Raw genomic sequence first — 27,737 nt, 5'->3', positions numbered from 1 at the left:
TTTTGGAAAAAGGCTGCAATGAAACAAAGAGTGAAAAATTTAAAGGGGTCTGAATACTTTCCGTACCCACTGTACGTTTTTCCTCCTCCACCTTTTTGCTAAACATGTTCTAAAGTCTGGCTGCAGTGTACGTTACATACTTTTAAGTGATATTTGGTCAGTGTCTGACAGGTTTGTGTAAGCAATTGTTTAAGTATTAACTGATTTACCTACTTTTCAACAATGGTACCTTTACTATGAATGTTACTTTCCACCAGAAAATGAATAATCATATTTTATGACATGGTGAACTGTTGCTCCACTACATCTCTACAGTATCGAGGCCACAAAATAAACTAATGAATGCATTTTGATGGTTCAAATTCCTTCTAAATAGTGACTTTGGATTATGGTGATATTATCATGAGGCTCATAGGGCTCACAACTGCAGTTGCAACTGTACAGGCACCCAAATTCCACCAGGTGCGGAACGACTTTGGATCCGCTCGGAACAGCGGCGGAGTCATTTGGTTATCATTAAAGTCAGTGTGTGAATTTTCACTGACAGCGGAACGGCGGAGCCCTCCGGAGCAGATCCGCAGAGGTTCTATTTTTGCCGGATGGCAGAGAGCTCTGCAGAAATTCAGCACACGGCAGAAAATCAAAATAAAAGCAAGCGTGTTCATGGCGGATCATATTTCCCTGCACTACACCTTGAAACACAGCACAGAGTTGGTCTCCCTCTAACGCTCTGGACGGAAACAAACTGTTGTTGTTTTTTTGGTTCTATTCTACATGAATTTGTGAAATATTGTGGGTCCTTGAGACTTCAGCTGTCAGTCATGACCGCTGACGTTCCGCAACCGATCCGGACATGGTTGGTGTTGACGGACAGCGAACCACGGAGCCGACTAGCGGCAAAGCCGATCCGCATACATCACGCATCCGATGGAATTTGGGGGTAACTGCACAATAATGATAATTAACGTGGTCTCAATGTTCACTTAAAAAGTACATTGGTCAAGAAATTAATTTCCTGGAACTTGCCATATCATGCTCTGCATACGTTTTATGCAGGCAGCCTAAAATGTCAAACTCATTTTTCCATCTATTAATCAGTGATGTGGAAATTCATAATGTCAACCCTAGAAGGCTGGCACATGATAACTGAGTTTATTACTTTTACCTAGCAATTCAACCTTCCTCATCTGTCTGATGAATTAGCGGAAAGGGAATGCCAGTGGCAGTGCATCAGCATCACAGCACATCACAGTTTTACCTTGAGCGCTGTCGCTCACACTCACATACACACAAATGAATGCTTTCCTCCACATCTGCTGTCTGTGGTTCTAATCAGACAGCTGGGACCTAGCTTAATGAAACCTGCCACATCACAAACACAGACACACACACACACACACACACACACACACACACATCTTCTATCCATGAGACAGCGAATTGAGATGTCCACAAAGCTTAACAAGTCCCCTCTCTCCCCCAGGTGCTCTTGTTATTATTAAAGCCCATGCTTCACTGCAATGTGTCATTGGCCTGTAAAAGGCAGCAGCATAAATAAGACACTGCATTTAAATACAGCCTTTAGCTACCTAGTTGGGCTCAGGATCAGTCGAAAGGACACGCAAGCACACACAGCTAGGCTACATAAGGTGCGTGCCTCACTTTATGCACTGACAGTGTTTTTTTAATGGCTAAAGGTGACACCACACAATTGATCTAACCAATCATCAGTGACCGATATATTAGGCCTCTTCTGAAATCATTTTCAGTCAACCCTAAGGCAGTGTTAGCAAGCAAAGAGCAGACATTATTGTAAGCTTCACAGCAAAAGGCAATGATGTGTTAATACAGATACATGTATGTTAAAAAAGCAATAATACAGCAAGAAATAATGATGAACGTCAGTAGGAGTCTGAAAAATCAGTCACCTCAATTGCCTACAGAGTGAGAAAAAGTTAATGCAGGACGTACAGTAATGCCATCTTTCTTGTAGCAACTGCTACGTTCAAGGTGTCTTCAATTGTTTAATGATGTGGTTAAATAAATGACTGTATTACAAGACATAGGGTGAGTTAAACCATGTAAATGTATGAAACATGGCTCCTTGCAGGGTAAGAATTGAAACCAGAGACGCTGAATATTTCCTGAGAACCTGCGGTGTTTCCAGATGTAGGGATAAATGTGGCTGCACTATAAGCAAATTCAAAAAAAGTTTTTTACTAGTAATATTAACAATTACTTAGCTTTAGAGGGCTTGGTATGTGTGTAACAATTCACCTTACACCAAACAGCAAGGGAAAAGTACATCACACAAAAAATATACAAGGTAAAGGGCGGATCTGATATCTGCCAAGGTGTATACAACCTACCCCTGCTACTTCATTAAACCACAACCAAGTCATCCACCACAACCCCTCTATCGATAAGTGAGATTAATAAACTGGTTCATAGACGAAGGAAAACTAGATATGAGTTTAACAGAGTGTATCAAAACAAAACAACGTACTCCTTCATACAAATATATGCAACCCGACCATACACACTCCCACACATTTAAACCCCCCGTAAAAAAAAACAATGTCCCGCAGTCCAAAAGTTTGTTTAGGTTTCTTAAATCATCCGGATAAAGAATAGTCCTCCTCATTTGAAAACAAAACACAAACAAAAATGCCAGGTGAAGTGTGGCGAGACGCCGCAATCAATAAGTGTTGCACGGGTAACTTACGCAACCTCGCTACAGTCCCATTAGTTGAAGGGTTGATACAGTAGTCCAGATTCCAGTATTTGTGCTAAGCTAAGCTAACCGGCTGCTGGTTCCAGGTACATATTTAGCATCTATCAATCTTCTCATCTAAATCTCTGCAAGAGAGACAAGTGGCCCTCAGTCAAGGAAAACACAACATTAAGCTTATCACAAAAAATCCCTGCCAGGCATTTAGACATAATTACATCATCATCGTCATTAAGATGATGAATCCCAACCATGTCGCTCACAGCAGGGACAGTGAAAAAGATTGGCGAGAAGGATGAAAATGAGACTTTTCTTACACCATCATATATTTTTCTGTATGAGAAGAGATGACAAGTATCTCATCCACAGTACAAGTATGACAAGAACAGCTTAAAGAGTGGGTGATAGAGCAGGGCAATTAAGATGATAATGAGTGTGTTATGGTTTTGGTGGGCGCTTTGGTTTCTTTTTCTCCTTCTTTGGTTGTTGATCCTCTCTTGTCTCCTTGTGTTTGTGTCTCGGTTTCTTCCCCATTGAGTGTCTGATTGTTCTGCTTCTTGTTTTATTTTGAAGTCTGGTTTTTCTCTTGTCTTGCCTTTAGCTTTACTTCCTGTGTCTTCCTGCTCTTGTGATTACCGGTTGGTTTGTTGGTTTCCACCTGCTTCCCGGCACTCTTGTCACCTGCCTCTTGTTAACTCATTACCTTTGTGTATTTAATGTCTGTGCTTCCCTTGTCGCTTGTCAGATCCGTTTGTCCTGTTGTCATGTTCCTGGCGGCGGTGTTGGTCTTCCCTGTGAGTTTCCCCTAAGTGTTTTTCCCAGTCATTGTTTATGTCCTTGGTTGAGTTTTGCTTTTGGATGCTCGTTTTCGGGTCATTATTTTGTATCCTGCACTTCTGCTCCTGCTCTGCTTTTGGGTCCTCCATCAGTCTGCACTGTCCCAGAGTGACTCTGGGGAAGATGTACCGTGTGTACAAATGTTAATTCATTTGTATTGATAACATTGCATGATGTCAGTATCTCAATAGCTTATCTCTCAAAGACAATAGGGTGACTGTGTTAACTGCATAAACTCTTGTTTTTATTAAATATATTATAATACCTTATTTATAAATGTATTACATTTATATATTTAAGAATCTATTTTTGACCATTAAATTAATTCTTGGGTATCTTTTTAGGAATAATGTGAATTTAAAAAAAAAAAAAATTAATTTTAAATTTTTTTACTATTTTCTGCTAAGACCAGACAGAAGCCTGGCTTGAATTTCTCAAAGAAATAAAATCAAAAAAGGGTGCAAATGAGATGATGCATTGTCTGAACGATTTGATCTTATCTCTCTTTGTAAATATTTTTAAAGGCTTGACATAATGTGAAACAAATGCGCACACACAGGGGAATAACAGTAGAAATATTTGGAGAGTGCATGCCTAAAAATGTGTTGATAATCTTCATACCCCCTAAAAAATTTATACATGGGTTACATGACTGTAGCGGGGGCATGGGAACTATGAAGAGGTTTCAGTCTGACGGTTGAGAGCGTTGCATCACTGTTTGGAAAAGTGCTGAACAAATTAGATTTACTTGTATTGATTCTAATTCAAATCTGGCTCTATCTTCCTTACTGGGACTAATCGGCCCTCCTGGACTTCAAATCAAACCATATTAAATGCTCCGCAGCAGACCAAGCAAAGCATGGTAATAAACGATTGCATGGTTTCCCTCATATCAATAGGATCTGGGAATAATTGAGATTTCTATCACAGGGATTAGGCCCTAGGGACTGTTAGCTATCCAACAAGTTTAATTGCATGTATAATTGATTTGGTACTAAATAAAGATGGACAATAGAGAGAGAGGAAGAAAGAGAGAGACTGCTGGTTTGACAAATATCTCTGAGTGGCACGTTCCTCTGAAAACATGCAGCAGGATCAATCAGAGAGGGTTCATTATCACATCATCAGAGGGAAAGAGCAGTGATGTACTGTATGTCTAAGAAAAGTTTAAAATAAAAAACCGCAACATTCAAGAATAAGCCTATATTCATAATGTCAGTTTTTAATATATAAATCAAAAACACAAAGCTGTAACTGTGACCAAGCTTCAAACTGTGCGTTGGATGGTGAGCACAGGGCCCCCTCCTCCTTTCAACTTCAAACAGGGGCGTCATTTCCACTGATGATGGCGGGCCCACTCACTTTTTAAATCCTATTTTTGTTCTGCTCATTTATATTATTCTATATAAGTCTCTCTAAACGGTATCATTTCACTGCTCTACCAGAAGACCTGAGTTGATAATAGGTTAATATATATTCATCTGAGATGCCTTAAGTTGTCTCTCTCTTTCTCACGGGTGGGCCAAATTCTCTGGGCAGGCAAAGCAGAGAAAGGGGAGGTAACCTTGCCCCTTATGACCTCATAAGGAGAAAAGCCCATCTGAGCAGGATACTCAGGGCTTGGTGTACACCTATCACCATGTCTAGCCGCTGGGGGAACGCATCTTAATGTTAAAAAAAACTCACAAAGTGAAATGTTCCTGCCATGGGACCTTTAATATTCTTTTAAAGACAATACAATTGAGAAACAATCAAAGATTAATTAATTTTAAGGGCCGGCCCTCCTCCAGTCCAGAGGGTGGTGGTAATGCTAAATCTAAAGCTGTTGAGTAAATGTATAGAAAAAAACACGAGAAAAAACAACAATGGGTAGTAACAACTACCCATTGACTTACAATATCAGGGTATCGACCTGTAGAATATCTGTCTGTCCTGAACACGTTTAGCTTTTTTTAAATTCAGATGAGGGGACGTAAATGGGGACTTCTTTGACATTGATTATTAATTGTCAAGTCCCGCGCTCCATTGAGGCTAACTCATTTTCTTCAGTTGTTAAATGGCCAATCCACTCAGTTATCTTGTGCTACTGATTTTTTTTCGTTTTGAATAATTTTAAGTGAGCACTTGGCAGTATGTCAAGTCTGTCAAAAATACCCTGAAAGTTCCCCTTTAGACTTAGGATCTGTGGACACCTCAAGAACCACTTGTTTAGAGTTTCCTTTGTCTCGTTTCATTAAATATTTTACCATGGTGGCTTTTCATGTCTGTTGCGCTTGATTTACATAGTAAAGCACTTGTAATATCTGCCCATGAAATATACTTTTATTTATCTGCAGCTGACTCATACTTCTTCTTTGACACTGCCAGTTTCATTCACACAGTTTTAAATGTGTTTATAGAAACACTGCATGGGTTCAGTGCCCATGACCTCCATTTGATAGGATCCTTGTGCAAGCACACAGGCAGTTTGAAAACATGTTACTCACACATACTTATGATGGAATAATGAATGAAGCCAGTGTGTGTCTCCTATTTGACACACAGCTCATTACATAACACAAAAGACGCACCTTTGCAAACCCTCACCCACCCTGACACCTAACAGACACATGCTTTTCCACGCCACATCTATCGTTGAGTCCCATCTATCGCCAGCTAATTGTTATAGCAAGCAGGGCTTTCAGCACAGATAGAGGTCTGCCCTGACTTGTTCTCTCTGGTAACAGCACACAATTAACGCAGAAAAAACATGACAATAGAATGAGCTGCAAGACCACTGTAGCGCCTTATCCACAGAGACCAGGGGGAAGATAACAGGAACTAAATGTATGTTGTGATATGCAACTCTGTTTTTTAGGTAAAAATAAAGTATTTTTCTTCTTTGCAAAAATTCCATGTTCACGTTTTTCATTTTACATTCTCTATATATACTTTCAGCCAACTGACCAGAGTCATACAGACTGCGGCTACGCATGATAAATTACTTGTCAAAGCCATATAAAGCCTAACATAACTGTAGAGTCAGAATGTGCAATTGATGTGATATACAATTAGATTTAAAAAAAAAAAAAGAACTGAAAGAAAGGGGAAATACGGAAATCTCAACACATTTTTGACTTTATTATGAGAGAGTAAAACTAAATGATGAGATTCCAATTAAAAAGAAGCTGTTAAACTGTAATTTCAAAATAAAAATTTCAGAGAACTGATCTAGAAATACATCACCCCCTAGCTGAAAGAAGCATCCTTAAATGTAATGGACTGTATTTATATAGCGCGTTTCTAGTCTTACCAACTACTCAAAGCCCTTTTACATAGTACAGGAACCATACTTAGGAACCACCTAGGCTGCCGTGCCGTAAATGGTGCTCATCAGATAAACACTCACATGGCAGCGGGCAACTCAGGGTTCAGTGTCTTGCCCAAGGAGCCTAAGCTGGTTATTATGGGGATGAGATTCAAAGCTACTTTCCTAAAATCTGGCACAAAAGCTTTGTGAAACTAGGAGACCACTCAATCTCTGTGGTCATGATAGTAGCACTAGTAAGGGTGATCTGTTGCATCATAACTATCCCAAATGTATCTTTCTAAATTAATATAAAGGTGGTATCAATAATCAGATCCATAGTCTCCCTATATATACTGTATATACACAGTATATATATATATATCGATCACTCAAGAGAATAGCAGGGCCGCCGTGTGTGTGAGGAGTGTGTGAAGAGCGAGTGAGAGAGTGACGCCGAATATCTTCGGAGCAGTAGCAACTCTAGAGTCTTAGTGAGAGAATCAAAGTGTCTCCCCTGTCCTATCCGACCACGGTGGGAAATCTGTAGCAGATTCCGGATTCCTGATTTCCTGTTGTTAATGGAGAAAGAGAACCAGGAAATGAGTTGGGGGAAATGTAACTCTACCAAACCGCGGCCGAGCGACGTGTGTCTTTGCAACGTGTGTCTTCGCGACGTGTGAGAGGTGCACGTCAGGATACGGCGTAGGGTTGGTATCTCCACGTACCTACGTACGTAGCCATGGCATCAATTTAACATTTATTTACATTCATCATGACCTCAACCAAACTGAAGACCTACAATAGGAGAAGTTTGACCAACATGTTCTTTGTCTTTGTGTTGTTTATTTCACAGGTCATCATTGTATCATTAAACACAATTTCAGAAGGTAACTGATCATATATAGGCTGCGTGAAATGGGGAACCCAAAATAAGCTACTAAAAGCTTTTCGGAGGGGGTGCATGTTATCTCGACCATCATCATCAAAAATACCAAAGCATTGAAGCTGATTTAGAGACACTTTAAGTTTGGTTAGCCACACTAAAGTAGCCTTCCAGAGAAAGGAAGTCACAGAGCTATTTATAACAGAAAGTTATTTTCTCGTTAGCAGGGCTTGGATCATTTGGAAATGAAACAGTAACCGGGCAAGTATAGCCATTCTGATAAGGTTCACCTGCCTAGAACAGACAGTGACAAAGCTGTCCATCGGGCTAGGTCTTCCTTAATCTTACGAATTGTGGGTACAATATTGGCTTTATAGAGGCCTGAGAGAGAGGGAGTAATGCGTAGGAATTAATTACGTCAACAACCCGTGCAAAAGAGGACTCAGGCCTGTTTAGGTAAAAGAGGGCATCGTCACAGTGGAGTGAGCTTTTATGACACATGGGACCCACTTCGATGCCATTCACCAAAGGATCTGATCTAATGGCCTCCGCTAGGGGCTCCAAGGCAAGGGTGAGTAAAAGTGGCAAGGCTGGACGACCCTGCCTAGTGCCTCGTCCTACCCAGAACGGGGAAGACATCAGGCTGTTCGTAATAACAGAGGCCCGAGGGGCAGCATATTAAAGAGATGCCACTTAGTAAAGTTGTCCCCAAGGTTAAACTTAGAAAGAACACCCCGCAGGTAGGGCCATTCAATGCTATCAAAGGCCTTCTCTGCGTCAAGGCAGATGACGAGAGATTTGGACCTTGACGTTGAACCATACTGTATGAGGTTCAATAGTCTCCTTACATTATTGCGTGAGTTACGACCCAATTTTAACCCAGTTTGGTCCACTGAAATTAAATCTGGGAGAACACCGTAAAGCCTCTTAGCCAGATTTTTAGCCAATAATATTTGGTCTACGTCCAGCAGGGCAATTGGCCTATAGGAGGTGCATTCATCTACAGGTTTGCTTTTCTTTAAAAATTAGGGAAATGTTTGCATCCATCATATTGTCGGGGAGAACCCCAAAATCAAAGGATAACATATTGAAGGGGGTCAGCCAACAAGTCACCAAAAGCTATACAAAATGCAGTGGTCAGCCCACCAGGTCCCGGGCCTTGTTATTTTATAAGCCACTCATAGCCTCTATCATTTCCATGATTTCCATGACTGAGTCTCAGAAGCTTGGGGGGGATTAACTGATGATAAAAAATCATGCATCAATTGTCAATAAACAAACAAATTTATAATTAATAACCATACAATTAAAAAACACACAAAGTAGCAAATAAGAACAAGTAAATGAAGTCGACATCTTACTCTATGTCAAAAGCCAAAGAGAAAAGATGGGTTTTAAGAAGAGTTTTAAAAACAGATATAGAAGAGGCCTGTTTTACATGCAAAGGCAGATCATTCCATAGTTTAGGGGAAGACACAGCAAAGGCACGGTCCCCTCTGAGCTTACGCTTAGTTTTAGGCACAGTCAGGAGCAGCTGATCATCTGACCTGAGAGCGCGGACAGGTTTATAAGAGTGTAGAAGCTCAGAGAGGTATAGCGGGGCAAGACCATTTAGTGATTTAAAAGCAAATAACTGAATTTTAAAATGGATTCTAAATTGAATAGGAAGCCAGTGTAGTGGAGCTAAAATAGGGGAGATGTGCTCATGTTTACGTGTGCCCGTTAAAAGACGTGTCAAGAATATATCTTTGTTGCTATAAACTCTTGTAACTGCCCTGTTCTTTACAACTGGGATAGCCTGGGAGCCAGCATAACCCTTAATCAAATTGGCTTACTTGCTCGGCTTGTTGCCAAATTCATATATCCTATGCTCACTGAACAATATGGATTTTTGAGCCTCTTAGATAGAAGAGTGTCCAGAGCTGCTGTGGTAGTGTCAATTTGGAGCCTCAGGCCTTCCGAAGGCTTAATGTTAAATTCTGCCTGCAATTTGCTTAGTTGCTCCTCAAGAAGCTGTTGTTCTGCTCTCTGTTTTTTTTTAAGACTTACGGAAAATGATACAGTGGAGCCCCGAACAACAGCTTTAGCAGTTTCCCAAAGTAAACTAGGAGACACAGCTGGGGTGCTGTTCTCAGTCATTAAATAATTAAACTGTTCACTAAGATATGTTTTAAATTTGGGATTTTTAAGTAGATGGTTCGGAAAGCGGCATTGGCCGCTAATGCTTTGAGCTCTGCTGGACAAAATTAAAAACATTGGCGAGTGATCACTAATAACTATATGCAGATAGAGCAAGAAATACTAAGGGGCGCATTTAGAGGTGAAAAAAAGTCAATCCTGATGGATGGTTTTTGTACTAATGAATAAAATGTATATGATTGGCTGGGTGAAGGGTATCCTAGTCTCGATAAAATTACATCTATGCAGCAGCCGAGTAGAGATCGACCTTGACCCATATTAGATTGTACAGTTTTACTAGATCTGTCTAAGCATGGGTTAAGGCAGAAGTTCAAGTTGCCAGCTATGACTGAAGACTCAACAATCCAGTCAGAGAACAGACAAAATACCTTAGTGTAGAAATCAGAGGAAGGAACCAAAGGTTTGTACACATTTAGATAAGAGACGGCTTCCCCAAAGAGTGTCCCCTTAATCAATACATATCTGCCGCATGCGTCAGCCCTAAATTCTACCTTTGTGGACTAGTATGGCTACCCCCCTACTATTTCTTGTCAAAGACAAATAGTCAATATGGCCCCAACCACTTACTTTTTTAACTTTAGATGTTCATTGTAATCTAGATGGGTCTCTTGTAGCTCTGTCTCTGTGTTTTGACAGACACACCTGGGTTGACGTTAGAAAGCAGAATCAGCTTTGAATCCAGTCCTAATCTAGTCCTCACTAAGTTAGTTATTATTTTTGTCTCATCAATACCAAATTAAATCTAATTGGATGGGAATACACACATACTTCTCACAAAACCACAACTGAATTTATTAACCTGGAGTCCCAGTCTCTGTCACATAAATAAGCTGTATGTTTTAGGCCTGTTGGCAGACAGCCATTTAAAATGTAGGCAATGACATGTAAAGAGCCTTTTCTCCATGTCCACTGTAGTTTCTCAGCGTGCTCTCTAGTAACATCCGTCTGGTCCAGGTAGCTTTGTCATTTGCAAGGCTACTTTTACTTTTATACTTTAAGTACATTTTCAAGCCTCTACTTTGTTACTTTTACTTGAGTAAAGAAGTTAAATCAGTACTTTTTCTTTTACCAGAGTATTTTTTAACACAATTATCTATACTTCTACTTGAGCATGGGAAGTGAGTGCTTTTGCCATCTGTGTCAAGCGAACAGTTTCAAACTGGTGTAAAACGCCAAAGCTGCGTAAAAAATAAATGAACAAAAAACTTTACCCAGAGCAGCAGTAAAGATGCAGTCTGAGTTGGTCAAATTGAAGGAAACCTTAAACATGTCCAGACTGAGCATAGTTTGTGATTGGCTGCTTCAGGAAAACAGCTGCACAAAGGTGATTGTTAACAGAGACACATAGAGAAGGACAAGCAGCAGCAGAGATATGTGGAAATTCATTGAAGACATTTGAGCAAAGAGGAACTTGTTCTGTGATTTATAAACACAAATCAAGATCTGAGAGCGAGTGAGGACAGAATCCTGAGTGTCGATCGATGTCTTGAGCCTCAGGAGGAATGGTGTCACTGGATTTGAGTGTCAGGCTTCCTTCAAGTACTCACAATCTGAGAAAACGGCTTTAGGAAACAGTGAGAGCAGATTCCGAGCTCGGTTCACACATAATCCAGGATTTGCTCTCAAAACTGAGTGAAACACCTTGAGTTACAGTTACAGTTAAATCTGTTGTGTTTTTACTCAGGAAAGCCTACGTTTGGTTTAACCCTCCTGTTCTCTTCGGGTCAAATTTGACTCCTTTCCAAAAAGTTTCTGAAACAGAAATGTAAAGTTTCTTTTGAACAAATTGTCCAAAAAAGTAACGTGGATGGCTCCCAACAATGCTCCTCACAAGTTAAATAAATAATCAGTTCACTACTTTAGTTCAATTTGGCTGTTTTTTTGTCAATTGTATAGCATTTGGAGAAAAAACTGTTGATAAAAGAACTTCTCAAAAGTGACTAAAATGTCCAAAAAGTGAAAAATGGAAAAAGAGAAAAAGAGCTTTAAAAGTTTGGAGAAAAACCCACCAAAATGTCAAAAGGCTCAGAAAAAGTCGGCAAACGTTGAAAAGGTGACAAAAAACATTGTGGAAAGACACAAAAGGTTTGAAAAATCCGACCATAACCTCAAAAAAAGGTTTTTCAGTTTAAATTTTGACTCAGAGAAACTAAAATTTTGGTCGGCGGTGAAACAAAGCAAGGGTTAAACATCTAGAACTGAAAAAGCCTGTGTGTAGTTTGGTGTACATATAGTGAGTGAGTGATGCTGAGAGAGAAAGAGGAAAAAAGAAAGACCATGACACACAGAGTCTGTAACATCCAAAAGTGAGCTTGAAAGCGGACGAGTACAATTACACAACCTGTCAGCGTGGCTTTAGAGAGAGGAAAGGGCATTAGCTGCACGCACACACAGGAAATGAGGCGCAGGCACACATGCATCTAGTTTGATGGGCTGGGATGCGGGGGTACATGCGTGAAACACAGGTCCGCAGATTGTGCATGCCAGAGCAGGTTTGATTAGAGATGAGCCGAGGGCTGGCGAGGCCACTGAGGTGAAGAGAAAGGCTGTAGCCCTGTCAGGATAATTTAAAGAGAGAGAGAGAGAGAGATAGAGAGAGAAGAGAAACACGCTTCCTGGTCAGCTGTCAACACACACATTCATGCTATAGATCTCTACAACATTTAATTTACCCAAAGGGGATTAATAAAGCACTCCTTCTTCTTAAGCCACAAGAGATTAATGAAGCTCAGCGTAAACTGCTTGAGGAAGACTTCACAATAACTTCAATCACCATTATCTCTCTATTCTGTTAAGAGGCGTTCACTTTTCAGTAAACCAACCAGAATTTGCCACAAAATTCGTGATCTAATCACAGCACGACATCCTGCTTTAAATGTCTTCTCTCTCTGCTATCAGCTGGCTTTTCAGGCTAAAGTACAACCTTTCTCCTCCCCTTCACCTCCGACAGTCAGGGCCTACGTTTGGTCTCTACGTTCGGTCTCTACGTTTGGTCTCTACGTTCGGTCTCTACGTTCGGTCTCTACGTTTGGTCTCTACGTTCGGTCTCTACGTTCGGTCTCTACGTTCGGTCTCTACGTTCGGTCTCTACGTTCGGTCTCTACGTTTGGTCTCTACGTTCGGTCTCTACGTTCGGTGTCTACGTTCGGTCTCTACGTTCGGTCTCTACGTTTGGTCTCTGTGGTCCATCTCCACCATCACAAGTGTTTAGGCTCCATCGGGGGGAAATATGACTGGCTTCTCTACCCTTTTAAAATATTTGAACGATGGAGTCTAATGCCCAAAGACTGTACATTTCTTATTATGCACATGTACAATAAATCTTTGCATATCAGCAACAAATTCTCTCCTGATTGAACTACATTAGGGTCAGCATTTCTGGGTGTATGCTACTTTAGTTTTATTTGAATTGTTTGACTGAATTCACATGAAACGTCAATTAACAGAGAGCATGAGGGTAGAGAAAGGCTATATCCCTGTCAGGATAATTTAGGGAGAGAGAAAGGAAACGTGCTCAGGTCAGCTGTCAACACACACATTCATGTAATAAACAACATTTAATTCACCCAAGGGGATTTAAAAAGCACTTATTCACACACACTCTTCTTCTTCTTAAGCCAGAAAAGATTAATATAGCATTAGGCTTAGGTAAATACTTTAAGACTGTGAACCAAAAGTTTTTTATTCTGATTGTTGTGGGCAAAAATCCTTGATCATGCGGCATGTTTTGTTAAAAAATGTGATGGAACATGTGGGATATTTATGCAATGTTTTGCAACGAAATTGCGTGAAGTGGCAAAAACTGTAGTTTGATAAAAGAGAGACTGTGTTTGTCTCGTTGCGTAATTACGTCACTTCATAACGATCCCATGGCGACAGGGGAAAATGGCTGCTCTTGTGTGAAGTTGTTAGAATAATCTCATTATCAAGAATAGACAGGAACCACTGAAGTTATAACAAGGTTAGCGTTAGGGTTAGGCTTATAGTATGGTTATACTGCATGTAGAATCACTTTATAGTACTCACAGCATTAGTACAGAAAACTGCCAAAAAGGCTTTCTATATTCAACAGCTCTTGTAATACAAAGTAGAATGAGATAAATCTCCAAAGTCACAATAAAGCATGACTATCTGGTAAGGATGCTTCCTAAACGCCTCCTAGGGAGGTGTTCCAGGCACGTCCAGCTGGGAGGAGGCCTTGGGGAAGGATCATATCTCCATCCTGGCCTGGGAATGCCTCGGGATCCCCCAGTCGGAGCTGGTTATTGTGGTTCAGGAAAGGGAAGTTTGGGGTCCCCCGCTGGAGCTGCTGCCCCCGCAACCCAACACCAGACAAGCGGACGAAGATGGATGAATGGATAATAAAACGTCAATGTGGTCAGTTTCTCGCAGTCCAGGGGTGCCGGTTCTCTTCCCAGAATCACCCTGTGCTCCAGACAAAGACAAGACAGCGGCTCCCAGATACCAGACGGCGACAGCTGTCACAGTGTTTGGTCTTGTTGTATTGCAAACAGTTTTAACACTGATCAGAGAAAAATTACAGCATGTACTGTATGTAACAGAATTTTTCTAACGGCAGTAACGCAACATTTTTCAACTTTCTGCTAAGATGCGTTATTTTGTGGGGAAATCTGCAATTTATTCGTCAAAAGTGTGGCGTTTTTGAAAATGCATAAATATGCAGACGTTGACTGATTATGTATTGAATTATGCAACTGCATAATTACGTTTTTCTGGAGGGATTGGCTACTTTAGTTTTGTTTAAATTGTTTGACCGAATTCACGTCAAACGTCACGTAACAGAGATCATCGCTGGCCTTAATGAAAGTTTTGTCTTTAAAATGAACAAAAACAAGAGAAACATCAATGTTCCATGATTTCTGCTGCGAGCTGCAGAGCTTCAAGTGACGATCTCATTATTTTCTACCATCATTCATAAGTTTTTAAGTTATTTAGCTTCTGCAACAACAAACACACACACAAGAGTTTTGACACTGTTAAATGTGTGAGGACATTGACACCGCTAATGTTCCACAGGATGACCACTTTCTATCTTATTCTACTGTAAAAAAAACTTTTGGACTCCATGACATGATTACGTAAAACAGATCATGCAGTGAGTCGACGGGTGCTCGACAACACCTGGTTTAGTTTATTCTTCTATACTGATAACTACCTGGACGACACACAGTACGCATGCTAACACTATCTGATGCACTGCATCCATATTTATGGTCAAATGAAAAACTACCAGATGATTAAACAGTCATGAATATGCCCAGGGTAATTGAGAATATCCCTGTCCTTTTTTCATCCTTTGGGGTAATGCAGTATACTTTTGGCAGAACTCTAAAGCAGTCACGGTTTGGGGATTAGAGAGCTAAACTTGCTGATGGAAAACTGCCATGTTCACTTCATGGGCTGATACGAAATGTTTTGGATGCGAGTGAGTTTAGGGGGCTGATGGTTGTCCCGCCCCGTGTCACAGCACCGCCTGCAGCTGCCAACAGCAAGCCACTCACCCACTCCAATGCTGCAGCGGAGGACTTATTAAGTGGCCAACAGTATGAGTGAACTGACGGAGCTGCTGTGTGTGTGATTGTGTATCCTTTCATTATTTCCTTTCATCATTTCTTTCACGTTTTTTCTCTCCAGTTTTTTAAAGTTAATTTCTCACACCAATGTATCTGTTAATGCTTTGAATACGTTGTTTTTTTCCGACTCGCATTGCACGCTGCAAAAGAAAATTAAGTTTATAATCATATAAATAATAATAATTATAAACAAGCAGCTTTGGACTGACAAGCGGCCCGCCTCAGCGTCAGGAAGTATCGTGTGACATTCGTTTTACAATGTAACGAATTGCTTCACGGCACTGCACACATAGACCTACACGCCCCCATTTAGGAAGCGACTGGCTACAAGAACAAGGGAGCGATGGGGTTTTTTAAACTATCGTCATGGCTGAGCTGGAAAAAAAGAAGCAGAAAGCTAGGAAAGCATTGTTGGAGGAACAGGGAAAGAGGAAACGTCAGAATGACCGAGTGACGGGTTAGACACAAGCAAACCTAGGAGCTGCAAAATATCTATTCTGAAGCTGTAGGGGGGGGGGGCTCTATAGAGGAACCTGCAAAAAAGCGAAAGAGAAAACAGCAAAGAAATGGCCCTAACTATATAGCGCCCCTCTAAGGATGCATTAACAACAGTTCTCAACAACAAGCCTTTTGATTTATTGTTGTGTGTGGCGTCCCTGCTGTGTGCTTTAGTTGTCTACAGAGGCAGTGAAACGCACAGCTATAGATTATGTTGAAATGAAAGAGACAGAGAAACCTCTCAGCTGACTCTTTTTGTTCTGTTCTGCCCTGAAATCAAATGAAGGCATAAATCCTCTGCCTTCCGTTGTTTAGTTCAAGTATCTGGTTCAACACAGGGGACCCAGAAGAGAGTAAAGAAGTTCTTTGGGGTCACATTCCTGCCGAGAGGGCCCTTACATTTCAGGCTGTCTTTTCTCTCCCTCTGTTTCAAGCTTTTAATTAAATTCACCTTTACCTACAAATTTTATGTTCACAAAGTCCATGACCGGATGTCTTTAATGCTAGCGGAGACTGTGGGTTTTTATTCCTCAAATCTTTTATCTTTGAAAACTCAATATGGAAAATAAAGAAGAATGACAAGTTGTTTCTCTTTGTAGTCCCACCAAAGACAAGATACCAAGCCAGCTCTGCTGCTCCGCCAGCAACAGGGCACGGCCTTTGATACAAACAGCTGAGTTCTCTGTCTATTTCAGTGGATATTATGTATCGCCAGACCTTCAGCCAAAATTAAAAAAAAAAAAAAAGAAAGATGAGAGAGACAGAGACACAGGTTTTTGTGTCAGTAGGGCATTAACAATGTCTAATTTAGATTCAGTAATAACATTGGCGGACTTGCTATTGTAGCATGATACCACTTCCCTGAAGGGGATGAGAGAGAGGAGGGGAGACAGTAAAACAGTGTGTGTGTGTGTGTGTGTGTGTGTGTGTGTGTGTGTGTGTGTGTGTGTGTGTGTGTGTGTGTGTGTGTGTGTGTGCGTGTAATTTTACTGAACATTGCGGTGAGGGTAGAAGATGGAATAAGAAAGATTATGCAAAGAGGACTATAAATTAACAACAATCTAGCAGAGACCTGGATTCATCTGCATAATGCATAATAGCCCAAGTAAGTACAGGGCTGTCATGTATAACATTGCTCTCTCATTGTGACTACATTGGAAAACTCTACAACCGATGTCTTTCCATGCAGCGCTCTGCACACACTAACTGAATCTTTGTCTTTCCTTCTCCTCACCCCACTGCTCCCGCAACCGGGTTGAGTTTAAAATGTTCATCAGAGATTTAGCTTACACCTGTTCTGTTCATACAGCGCTGAAAGGCCTCCGATTACATGCCATTGAAATGGTTGATAAAACTTTTAGAAGTTCCAGTTGACTGGCATGGTATAAGTTTACAAATCATCCAGAAATAAATATGGAGGATCCTATTTAGTTGGCCCTGTTGTGGTTCTTCCTATTGACAGGAAACATTACTCCACTCCTGCTCTGGGACACTGTGTAGCTTTTCCATGCCTATGTGCTTGTCTAAGCATTATTGGCATTATATTTAAATGGCAGAAATGAGATTACAGAGACTCTCATTTGTAACACCATAGGCTGTTATGACTGGGCAATGTTCTTATCTGAAGATACAGCAGATTGAATTATTCTCATTTTATCAATCAATGTCAAAGAATTGATTGTGCTTTACAGAAGTGTTGTCTAAACAGGATAAGTAGAAAGAGGTGCTTTTATCAACCAAAAGCTCAATCGACTGCAATTGCAGCGCAAACAAGTCCAGTGTAAAGTCTTGTACCAAGTTTTACTGAATTCTACTGAAGAAAACTACACCTCTGCCCCAGGAAAGACTTTGGACACTTGGCTCAGCACCACTGATTCCTTGAAATCCATGCTGTAGATTTGTTCAACAGCCGTCTCACGTCTCTGTGTATGTCTGTCTTTTGTCTTGTGCCAGTCTCCCTGGTAATGCTTCTTATTTATTTGTGTGTTTGTCTGAGTCTGTTTCTGTGTGTCATGTTTGTGAGCTGCAGACATTGTTCTTGCTGTTGTATTAAAATGTACTTTTCTGTATGTTGTCATGGGGACCAATGTTTTGCACTTTTGTTTATATAAGAAACTAATTTGATCCCAAAAAAGAAGACTACACCTCTGATTGCAGATGGTAATTTGATTGATTGATTAAAAGAAAACTGTCAAGGACTGCAGTCCAGCTCTTGACAACAGACTGTAGGAGACAGTGCCAAAGTTCTGTGAGTCAAATATTAAACCATGAGTAAGACTGTATCAGTAATTCCAACAAGCCTTGACCAGAGTCCAAGGTTCAAGTCTAAGTTCAAGTAAACTGTAGTCCTTTTTGGGGGGGTATGTGTGTGCATAAAATGGTCCCAAATTTGTCAGGTGGTGCTGATATGTTATGGGAGCCATGTGAAGTTAGGCAAAGGATTACATGCTTGTTTGAATAAAAAAAGTATTCATTTTCCCATTCTTGTCTGGATAAGTAAAATAAATGTAAGATGCAATGCGATGTTAATGCAAGATGTAAACAACTTGCAAATAAGATCAGTCAGACCACAACTGGAGATGGTCTACCTGACCTCTGATCAGCGCTCAGCCAAATAAAATCTATACAGTTTGGCCACATTTACATGGCAAACTTTCAGTATGCAAACTATAAGGTCGCCTAAGTCCACCTGCTCTCCAAGCTGCCCATTACAAATCTACAAAAGGAAACCCAAACAGCAGCATGCTTTGGCAAACTGAGCATCAAATCTTTGGCTGTAAAGTGTATCTTCCTTGGGATACCGACTGTATCTAGCTGCTTTAGGTTGAAGAGACATTTATGCGATGTGTGTGTCTGCACCAAAGAGCTTCTTCTGGACCTTAAAATTGCCTTAAACCTGCATATTATCTCATTTCAACCAGGGGGCGACTCCACTGGCTCCAAAATGAAGTCAATTTCTACAGAGGTCCATGGGCAAATATGTCTCACTTAATTTATTACTTTAGCCAACATTTCTGTTATGAGTCAATGGCCTCAATGACTAATTCCAAGTCTTATGGAGATTACAAGATGGCGACAGCCAAAATGTAAACTCCAGCAGTCCAAAAACCGATGGATGGCGCAACTGATGCTACATTCATGATTTTTTAAGTCCGAGCTTTGCACATAACCCTTCAATTGTGCAGTTATGAATATATTTATGCATATGTGGTCTGTAGGAAATGAACAGTTTAGATTTTAGTAATCAATGTATTTTGAGGGAGGCATCTATGTCTGTTGACAGTCGAGAAGCAAAATACTATCGTAAAGAAAGGCTAAGAGTTAACATTAAAGGAATATGGTCTTGAGGAAAGAGGAAGGTATTGACATTAAAAGGACCATTTGGTCTCAATAAAGGCTCCGGTAGTGTAAGTAGTAAATGAAAAATCAAATTAGTCATGAGTTCAGCAAATGTAACTCAACTGAAAATCCTTTTGTTGAGACAATGATATTTAGGACCAAGCACTCTTGGAGGAACTTGAGAGAACACCAGTCCACGTGTTCATGTGACAGGTTATGGGTATGGCAGAATGTTGGCACTAAATGCCTTTGAAAGCTGCAGTAGTTGTTGACATTTTATGATCTGTTTAAACTTTTTTGGGAACAACTTACAAATGGGTCTTTGCTTTTATAAGATAATGGACAGAGCGAGGCAGTAACAATTCCGAGACTAGAGCTTGAGACCAACTGGGATCCCACATGCTTACTTATCTATGAAGGTAAATGGTGCTATAATGCACTTAAGTAAAATCTGCCATCATTTGGCATATGGCAGTATTTCAGTCAACATACTGCTGTCTGAGGATCGATGGAAAATAATAATGGAAGTTGCCTTTTTCCATTTTCCCCTCTTATTTTTTATATACTGTGGTTATTTAATTCATGCCATTCAGGTTATTTCCTTGAATACAGGGTTGGTTATGTTGTAAAGCTAGCAAGAATTAAAAGTAGCATCTCCTTGGTTCTCCGTCTAACCCCCACCTCTGCCCTGGGGGCTCCGACCCACACACAGACGTGAACGCCTGCTTCTGGGCCGAGCCGAGAAGGGACCGCATTTCAATTTCATGTCTCTTTCATAGGTAAGCAAATAATGTATAACCTAATATTATACAGAATGTTTAAAAAAAAAAAATACCGTTAGAGATACAGTGATAACGCACATTGATCTCAGGCACGTGGGAGGGATAGAGTGCCTATAGCTGGGCAAGGAGGCTTTTCATTGGTTCTTTCCAAGTGGACAGCACAGCACGGATTGGTTGGTGTTTTTACAGGATAACAGCAGCAACAAACGACAGATCTTTTCTGGGTTAGGGTTACCCTCACTAACTTTCAAAGGTTTTAACACTTTTCCTCTGAAAGTTAATCCTTCTGCTTTTCCCTTTCAAGTGCCAGTTTGTTTTCTGTTGGAACAGTTCTTAAGAGTAATTATTGTTTGGCATTTGTGATTAGCTGCTGGTTGTAAGACCTAATTAAAGTTTGAAAGTTGAATTTTAAGTTGATTCTCACCTAATTTAAGTTGAATGTCAAATTTCAAATGGCTGCATTTTTATAAACACCTGTAAATATCATTTCTATTCAGATGGCTTTTTTGTTCCCTGGGAAATAAATAAATAAATATGTTATATATTTTTGGATTATTTTTGAGAACAACAGTGACAACAATAATAGGCCTAATATCAACAGCAACAATGATAAAGCCTAATCATTAATATTCAGGGAAATTGGCCTACATCTTATTTGAGGCGTGTGTGTGTGTGTGTGTGTGTGTGCGCGTGTGCGTGTGCATGTGTGTGTGTGTGTGGGTTTGTGTGGGTTGGGGGGTTTATGCTGGCCCAAAAAAAGGTTGAGTAATTCATTACTGTTGGGAGTAAAGTCAATTTAAAAGAACATATACAAAAGTGTATATATTTTATTGTGTGTACAGTATATATGACTCACTTAGTGCTTCACATGAATGTGATTACACATTTAGGGTGTGTGTGAGACTTTGTGCTATATTCCTTTGTGTTGTGCCAAGTAGTGCCAGCATAGGATAATGTGTGTGTATGTGTGGTTTCCCCATCCATTCTGCTCATTAGCTGCTGAGGCGTGACAGTGAAATATGGGTTACTGCAAGCTCACACAAATGTATGCAACGCAAGCATAAACAAACCCCCACCCACACACACACACACACACACACACACACACACACACACACACACACACACACACACACACACACACACACACACACACACACACACACACACACCACACACACACACACACACACACACACACACAAAAATACACATCCATAGGCAAACACAGTGACCAGCTATTAAACTGGTTACTAAAGGAAAATTGCAGGCAGAGGAGAGCTTTCACAACAATAAAGATAGCTGGGGGGGAAATTCACCTTTTCATTGCTAATTAGGAATGTGACAGTGTGATATTAGAGAAAGAGAGAGAGAGCGTGAAAGAGGAACTTGGTTGGGGAAATAGTCCGTTTGATGACATTAAGTGCTGTCAATTTTGTTACAGCTGTTATTGCTACAAGATCAATTTGACACAGAAAGAAGCGGAAGTAGAGAGGAGGATATAAACCATATAAGTTTATTATTGTTCATGATGTGGAGCCGAAGCAGTCAAAAGCCTGTGAAGGTGATGCTGCGCCTCTGTTACCTGAGGTCAAAGCCATATTTGAGGTAGGAGCTTCAAAGACATATTAAATGTTAAATCAGGTGATGAGTGTGCTGTGGTAGGCTGCTCTTTGCACAGTGTGGAGATTAAACTCCTCTTTTGTTATCAAGAGGGATGCAGTGTTTTATTAAAACTACTGATCTGTCTTGGTTTGAACAACGACATGGAATAGAAATTAACAGCAACATTATTTAACCAGTAGATCGTTTTGCACATTCAGCTGTACACTGTGTGTATATTATATATATACTTCTTTTCTTTTTTTTAAATCAGCTGGGGGGAGGCTATTCACCTTGGCATTGTAAATTTAGTCAGATTGTTGTGTTTAAATCCATGGAATTAACACCAATTGCATGGTCTAATTCAATTGTGAATGTACAAAACCACTCGCTCTCATTTGATCCAATTTCGGATTTTCTCCTGCCTCGCTCAATTCAATACTAATTCCCCTCCAGTAAATTGGTAAGTTACGCATCACGAGAGAATGAAAAAATGCGGATGAACGTCATTCATCTGGGCTAAAGTGTGTAACTCAAGCTGTAATAGACTTTTTCATTTGAGACTTGATAAGGAAAATCCTACATGCATTTCCTACACAGGGTGTTGATCATCTTGACTTATGAGAGAAGATTTCCTCAAATAAATAGGTTGGAAAATCACTTCTGTAGTGTTCACTGTAGCATCACATGGCATATTGGTTCGGAGTTCTGGGAATACGGAGCCACTGTCACAAACAGAATGGAGGAATTAAAGGTCAATAGTTCAAATCCCTGACCTCAATCATGCAGAATGTATCTCAGTGAAGGGCAGCAGAAATCGTCACCTTAATAGAGCAAAACCTGGGGGAAGATTAACAGAGCAAGTTCTTTGCAGCAACCCCTTGCAGATGCTATCACACCTGAGAGCTAAATACACTCTGGCTCAGGCTCTGGTTCCCACAAAATAAAATATGTCGACCTAAAAATAAATCTGTCCTGGACATTGACTTTATAAAGGCGCTGGAGAAAAAGTCAGAAGATTAAGTGATTAGGTTTCATAAATTGAATGTCTGTACAAACCTTCATGTCTGGACCAATGAGGTGGACAAACTGACATTTCCACCCATAGAGGCATACTGCCAGCACCACTAAAATGTACACAGTTTATAGTTATATTATAGCAATTGTGTGTTAGGTATTTTAGTATGGATGATGGCACAATGGAGCAAAATGTACAACTTTATATTTAATGTTTTTGTCAAAGTTCACAACTGATTATAAATTTAAATACCCTTTTTATGCTTTTTAGGAAATGTAATAACGTCTTAAGGTCTGTTTTAAAGTTTTCAAAGACATACAAATCAATGCAAATACAATAATAGGTGTCCCGCGCTATTGAAATATTTCAACTTCAGCAAACGATTTGCCCGACACTGTGTCATGAAACCCTTTCAACGTTGAGATTCTCCTGACATCACTGAGAATCAGAATTGGAGGAAAAACATCACCATCTGTGGGCACCCAAACTACTCAATGTCACTACTGTGCTGAGACAGAAGAAAAAAAGAGGGCATGGAAAAAAGTGAACAAAGCCATAGGACTACAAAGTAAATTCGGAAAATATGCATTTGTTACTTGATCCTAGCTGTCACTTGACCTATAACCAAGTTCAAATTAATGTTGGTGAATATTCGCAAGATGCAAAATACTCCAGTGGTTGCATTAACGTAAGTAAAACCAGGCAAAGATTGGCTTTGCCTTTTGTCCAAAAACACCTTTAAGTATCCCTTTCATCAGGGGACCTACAGACGTCCTGTATAATTTTAAATATTTTAGAAGTATTTGTTTCAAAATTGCTCTAAAAATCTTCTTTCAGCTATGTTTATGAGATTTAAACATCCCAGTACCCCCAGAAATTGCATTAACATTAGACCAATCGATTTAGGTCCAATGCCAACAGTTGGAAAATTCGTCCAATATCAAAGCTTGTGTCGGGTAATAGTGTTGGTTCTGAAACCCTGCTGTAAGAATAAGATTTATCTCTCACTAATTTGATCCACTTTTGTGTTCCCAGCTGGTAATGTATCAAACTGCTGACACTACCGTCACGTGCACTCCAGCATCAGCAGTGAGCCTCCTGATGTTCTATATGATCGCCCAGAGCCACAAACTGCTCCAGCCGGGCAGCTGAGTGGTCAGCAGCACAAGACACGTCTCCCAACAACACGCAGTACAGTATGTACATGTTTCCATGCCTCAGCCACACCTCCTTCAGGCCATTGCTACAAATACAAATGTGTAACCATTTGATTTTGTTAGGTCAATGTTAGGAGAAATCCCTTACAGGCTCTCTAGTGGCTTTAAATGACTGCGTGCCACAAGGTCTTGATGTCGGGGGCCACAATGGCGTGTCATCATGTCTTTCTTTGAAGCAGAAATGCCAAGGAAAAAGATCTCTTCAAAAGAAAATTCCAGCCTGATGCACTAGTTGAGTGGACTGCTGTGACAGGCTCTCTATGTCACTGTTATATAAGGTTAAATGTAATGTATGCGGCCCACAGCAGTGGGTTGTAGAATCTGCTCCGTGGTTGTCAGTAAAAGGCCTGATGTTGTATTCATAGTTTCTGGTTTTATTCTTGTATTAGAAAAATGTGACAAAAACATGCACAAACATTGCTATATAGGGATATATAAATTACAACATGTGGTTAATGGGTACAACATGGTTACTAATAAATTCTTGGATAATATCTGGATACTACATCTTATTATTCAGTTTCGTAGATAAAAAAACAACCTCTGATACCCACTGTGTACTCACTGTACAACAACTAGAAAGCAAAGAGTAGAGTGAAGGTTGGACTATATTGAATATTTATTAAGTGGACAGACACTCAACACCAATTGAATCCTAAAGTTGCTCTATGTGTGCTGAATGTGTAAAATGAAAAACATTATGAGGTGATAATGTTGGCTCCTATAATTGACATATCAATTTAAAAGCATGTATAGCTTAACCTTAACACATACCATACTGTAGTTACCATGCTTGGATAATGTCGCTAAAACTATTCATTATTGAAAATAAGCCAAGCTTATGCAAAATTGTTCAATATCAACATTCAGTTTGGTGAATGGGTTACATAAATTGACCTAAGTGGATTATGAGCGCCCAATGGGGTTTTAAGCCCACAACGTTGACTTCTACAGCACTACAGGCTGAGTTCTGAACACCATCGGTGTAGCCCAAAAGCTAAACCTTGGGTCATTTTTTTCTCAAATATTCTGTCTTTTGAGGGAATTTGCTTGCAAAACCCTCTTACTTACAGCAAGCATGAAACACTGTTACTTTGTCACTAGTTAGATAACTGTATTTACATCCCCCATAAGGAACTCACTTCTCTATCGGAAGGGTGAAAGAAATGGTAAAAAATGACTTACCAGGGAGAGGAAGTGTATGAGGGTAGTTATCTAATAATACATGTACACAGCTCCATCAAAAAGAGGCATGGCTACTTTTCATGGCTTTCCCCTTCTCCTGTCATCCCTCATTCACCATCTATCTAATTAGCCAAAGTCCAGTGGGCGGGATGCACGCAAACACACACATGGAAACATACAGCATACAAAACAGACACAGATATATATCAGCCTTATTAAAACGTTCACTCTCCAGCTCCACCTACCTCATTTATCTCTCTCTCTTGTTAGACTGCTTCTTACTCTCATTGTCACCCCCTCTCTCTCTCTTTCTCTCGCTCTCTCCTGATTTATGGAGATTCTTAAAAAGGTCCCCTTGAGTCCTTCAAAACAGAAATACGTGCTTCTCTGCCCAAGCAGAACAGAGACAAAAAGACCCTTGTGCTTTTTGAAAATCCATGCATTCTCTCTAGATATTCAAAACATTATTACAGCATCAACATACATAATATTTGCTATATAAAGATATAGTGGTGAATGGTGTCTTGAAGTCACACTCCCTACGTGTGTGTTGTATCCAAGCTTCTCTGTTCTTTATTTTGATAGCCAGTCCGGTCGAGCGTGCATGTTAGTGCATGTGAGTGCATGTGAGTGCGTTGAGCATCAGTACGCCTAGTACACCGAGGGCCGTGATCAAACATCTGTATTTGGCGAGTTGGGGAATGGGCGTGAAGGCCGTGTGGAAGCCATTGTCGCGACCTAAAAATAAGAGATAGCAAATTAAGGTACACAACTTTTATGAAGCTAAAAATGTACAAGAAAATATTATTTATTAAGCTACTGTTGTACAACTTCATTCATTGTTCCTCTTTATTTATTTGTTAATATGCTGATGTTGATGAACGACAATTCTGAGTGACTCTATACCTCATTAGTGCGCGTGACTGAAGTTGTATTGAGTTTGTGGGGGTCAAAAAAGTGTTGTGTCATACTCGGCTGCTTCGTAAATACTAAGCAGCACTTGGGAGAGTAAAGTTGCTGAAGAAAAGAAGACAAGGTTGTTTCTCTTGAAGGGTGCAACACAATCCCACACTACTTGTTTTCTGAATATTGAGAACAGCCCCTTAAACTGGGGACCGGGGCAAAGACCCGACCACGACTAAAATTACTGTCTCTGGTGGTAATATCACACTCTCCTGAAATGTATCTAAAGCAGTGGGGGGTCAGCTTACTCTCTCTGTCGCTCTCCCCCTCCTACTTTCCCACTTTCTTGTGTTCACATTGTTGCCTTAAAAAAATGCATGTATGCTGGTGCAGAACGACAGCCAACCAACCACATCTCCCTGGAAGATAAACAGTCAGATAACCACACTGATGCAACAAACTCTTATCTGTTCAAGAACTGTGTGTAACATTTCATCATCGACAAGCCATGGATCTTGTCTCCTGTCCTAGACTTTTCAAATCCGGGGGAAACCATGGAAAATACAATGCTCATTTGCAAGTTCATGCTTTTTTTTGGTTTCCATGGGCAGTGTTTTGTCGAGGAGCTGTGGTGGAAACACTTACACACTGCCAGGACAAAGACGCCCCCTGGGGCTAGGGTCACTTCAATGAATGATTACAATGGCCAGTAACTAACGATGTACTGTATATGAGGCATGTGAGGATTTCAGTAAGACAGACTTGAAAGAATCTGAAACTACCCTTTAAATCAGATGGATTTCTGAAAGCCAAAATTAATCAACTTGAGCTTTTCTTTTAATAACTTTTTTAATTTTGGAAGAAGAATTGATTAAAAGCATTCCCAAGACTTAAAACCTATGCTATGTAGAGACCTATCAAGCCTCCTCTGAGCCTCCCACTTAAGTTGGCGAATACAGCGTCAACCATTTGGATTGCTTACAGGATGTTCAGTCATTCCAGTCAAACTGTTAGAATTGCCAGATGTTTTCCCCAAAGTTGTTTCTCAAAGTATTCTCCTTTTGGCATTTTACTATCGCCCAGTGAGTCACGTGTTGTTGTGAAATATTTCAAACAAATTCAAATTGAATCCTGAGCTGTCAAATGAAAGACGATCATGTCAGCAAAAGAGGATTAAAGTGTCTCTCTGCGCCAATCCCTTGATACCTTTGGGGAAAGAGTGAAGACTCCTTTCCCTTCCTCCATTTTGTGCTTGTCGGCCCAAAACATTAGCACAGACAATTAAAAATGGCTTCTGTCATGGTACAAAAGACTTTGTTTGCAGAGGTTATTTTGATTTGTATCAACTCTGGGGTCTATCAATCTAAGTATGCTGCCGGTCTTTCAAAGTGCCTGTAAGACTAATAGAATGAAAAAGTATCCTAGACAGATAAATGGCCCGCCTGAAGGCACATCATTATTTAGGGAACAAAAAATGTTTTTGGGAAAAAAAAAGAAAAAAAATATGCTGTTTCAGTTTACCCTGGAAAGAATTCTTGTGAGAGCACAATTTGAATTTGCTCAGCGAGTTCCTCTGGCATCAAGTAATGCTGCTCATTAACTATGTCCTTGTAGCCAAGCTGCACCAATCACATCGGAGTATCTGATATAGGCGGGCCAG

At 40.3% G+C, this 27,737-nt stretch overlaps 1 protein-coding gene and 1 long non-coding RNA gene across 3 annotated transcripts in view; one reads left to right on the top strand and one right to left on the bottom strand.

Annotated features, from left to right (window-relative positions):
- Positions 1-27,737, bottom strand: part of ramp1 (receptor activity modifying protein 1) — a 63,831-nt gene that overhangs the window by 33,711 nt on the left and 2,383 nt on the right. The gene's annotated exons all lie outside the window — the stretch shown is intronic.
- Positions 2,664-26,199, top strand: LOC117952984. The gene is made up of 4 exons (XR_004658547.1): positions 2,664-2,674; positions 13,617-13,726; positions 21,043-21,045; positions 26,189-26,199. It is a non-coding gene; the product is annotated as an uncharacterized LOC117952984 (long non-coding RNA).

Source organism: Etheostoma cragini, chromosome 11 (assembly GCF_013103735.1).
Source record: "Etheostoma cragini isolate CJK2018 chromosome 11, CSU_Ecrag_1.0, whole genome shotgun sequence".
Taxonomy (NCBI): domain Eukaryota; kingdom Metazoa; phylum Chordata; class Actinopteri; order Perciformes; family Percidae; genus Etheostoma; species Etheostoma cragini.
The sequence above is the reverse complement of the archived record's forward strand: the minus strand, read 5'-3'. Positions and strand labels throughout refer to the sequence as shown.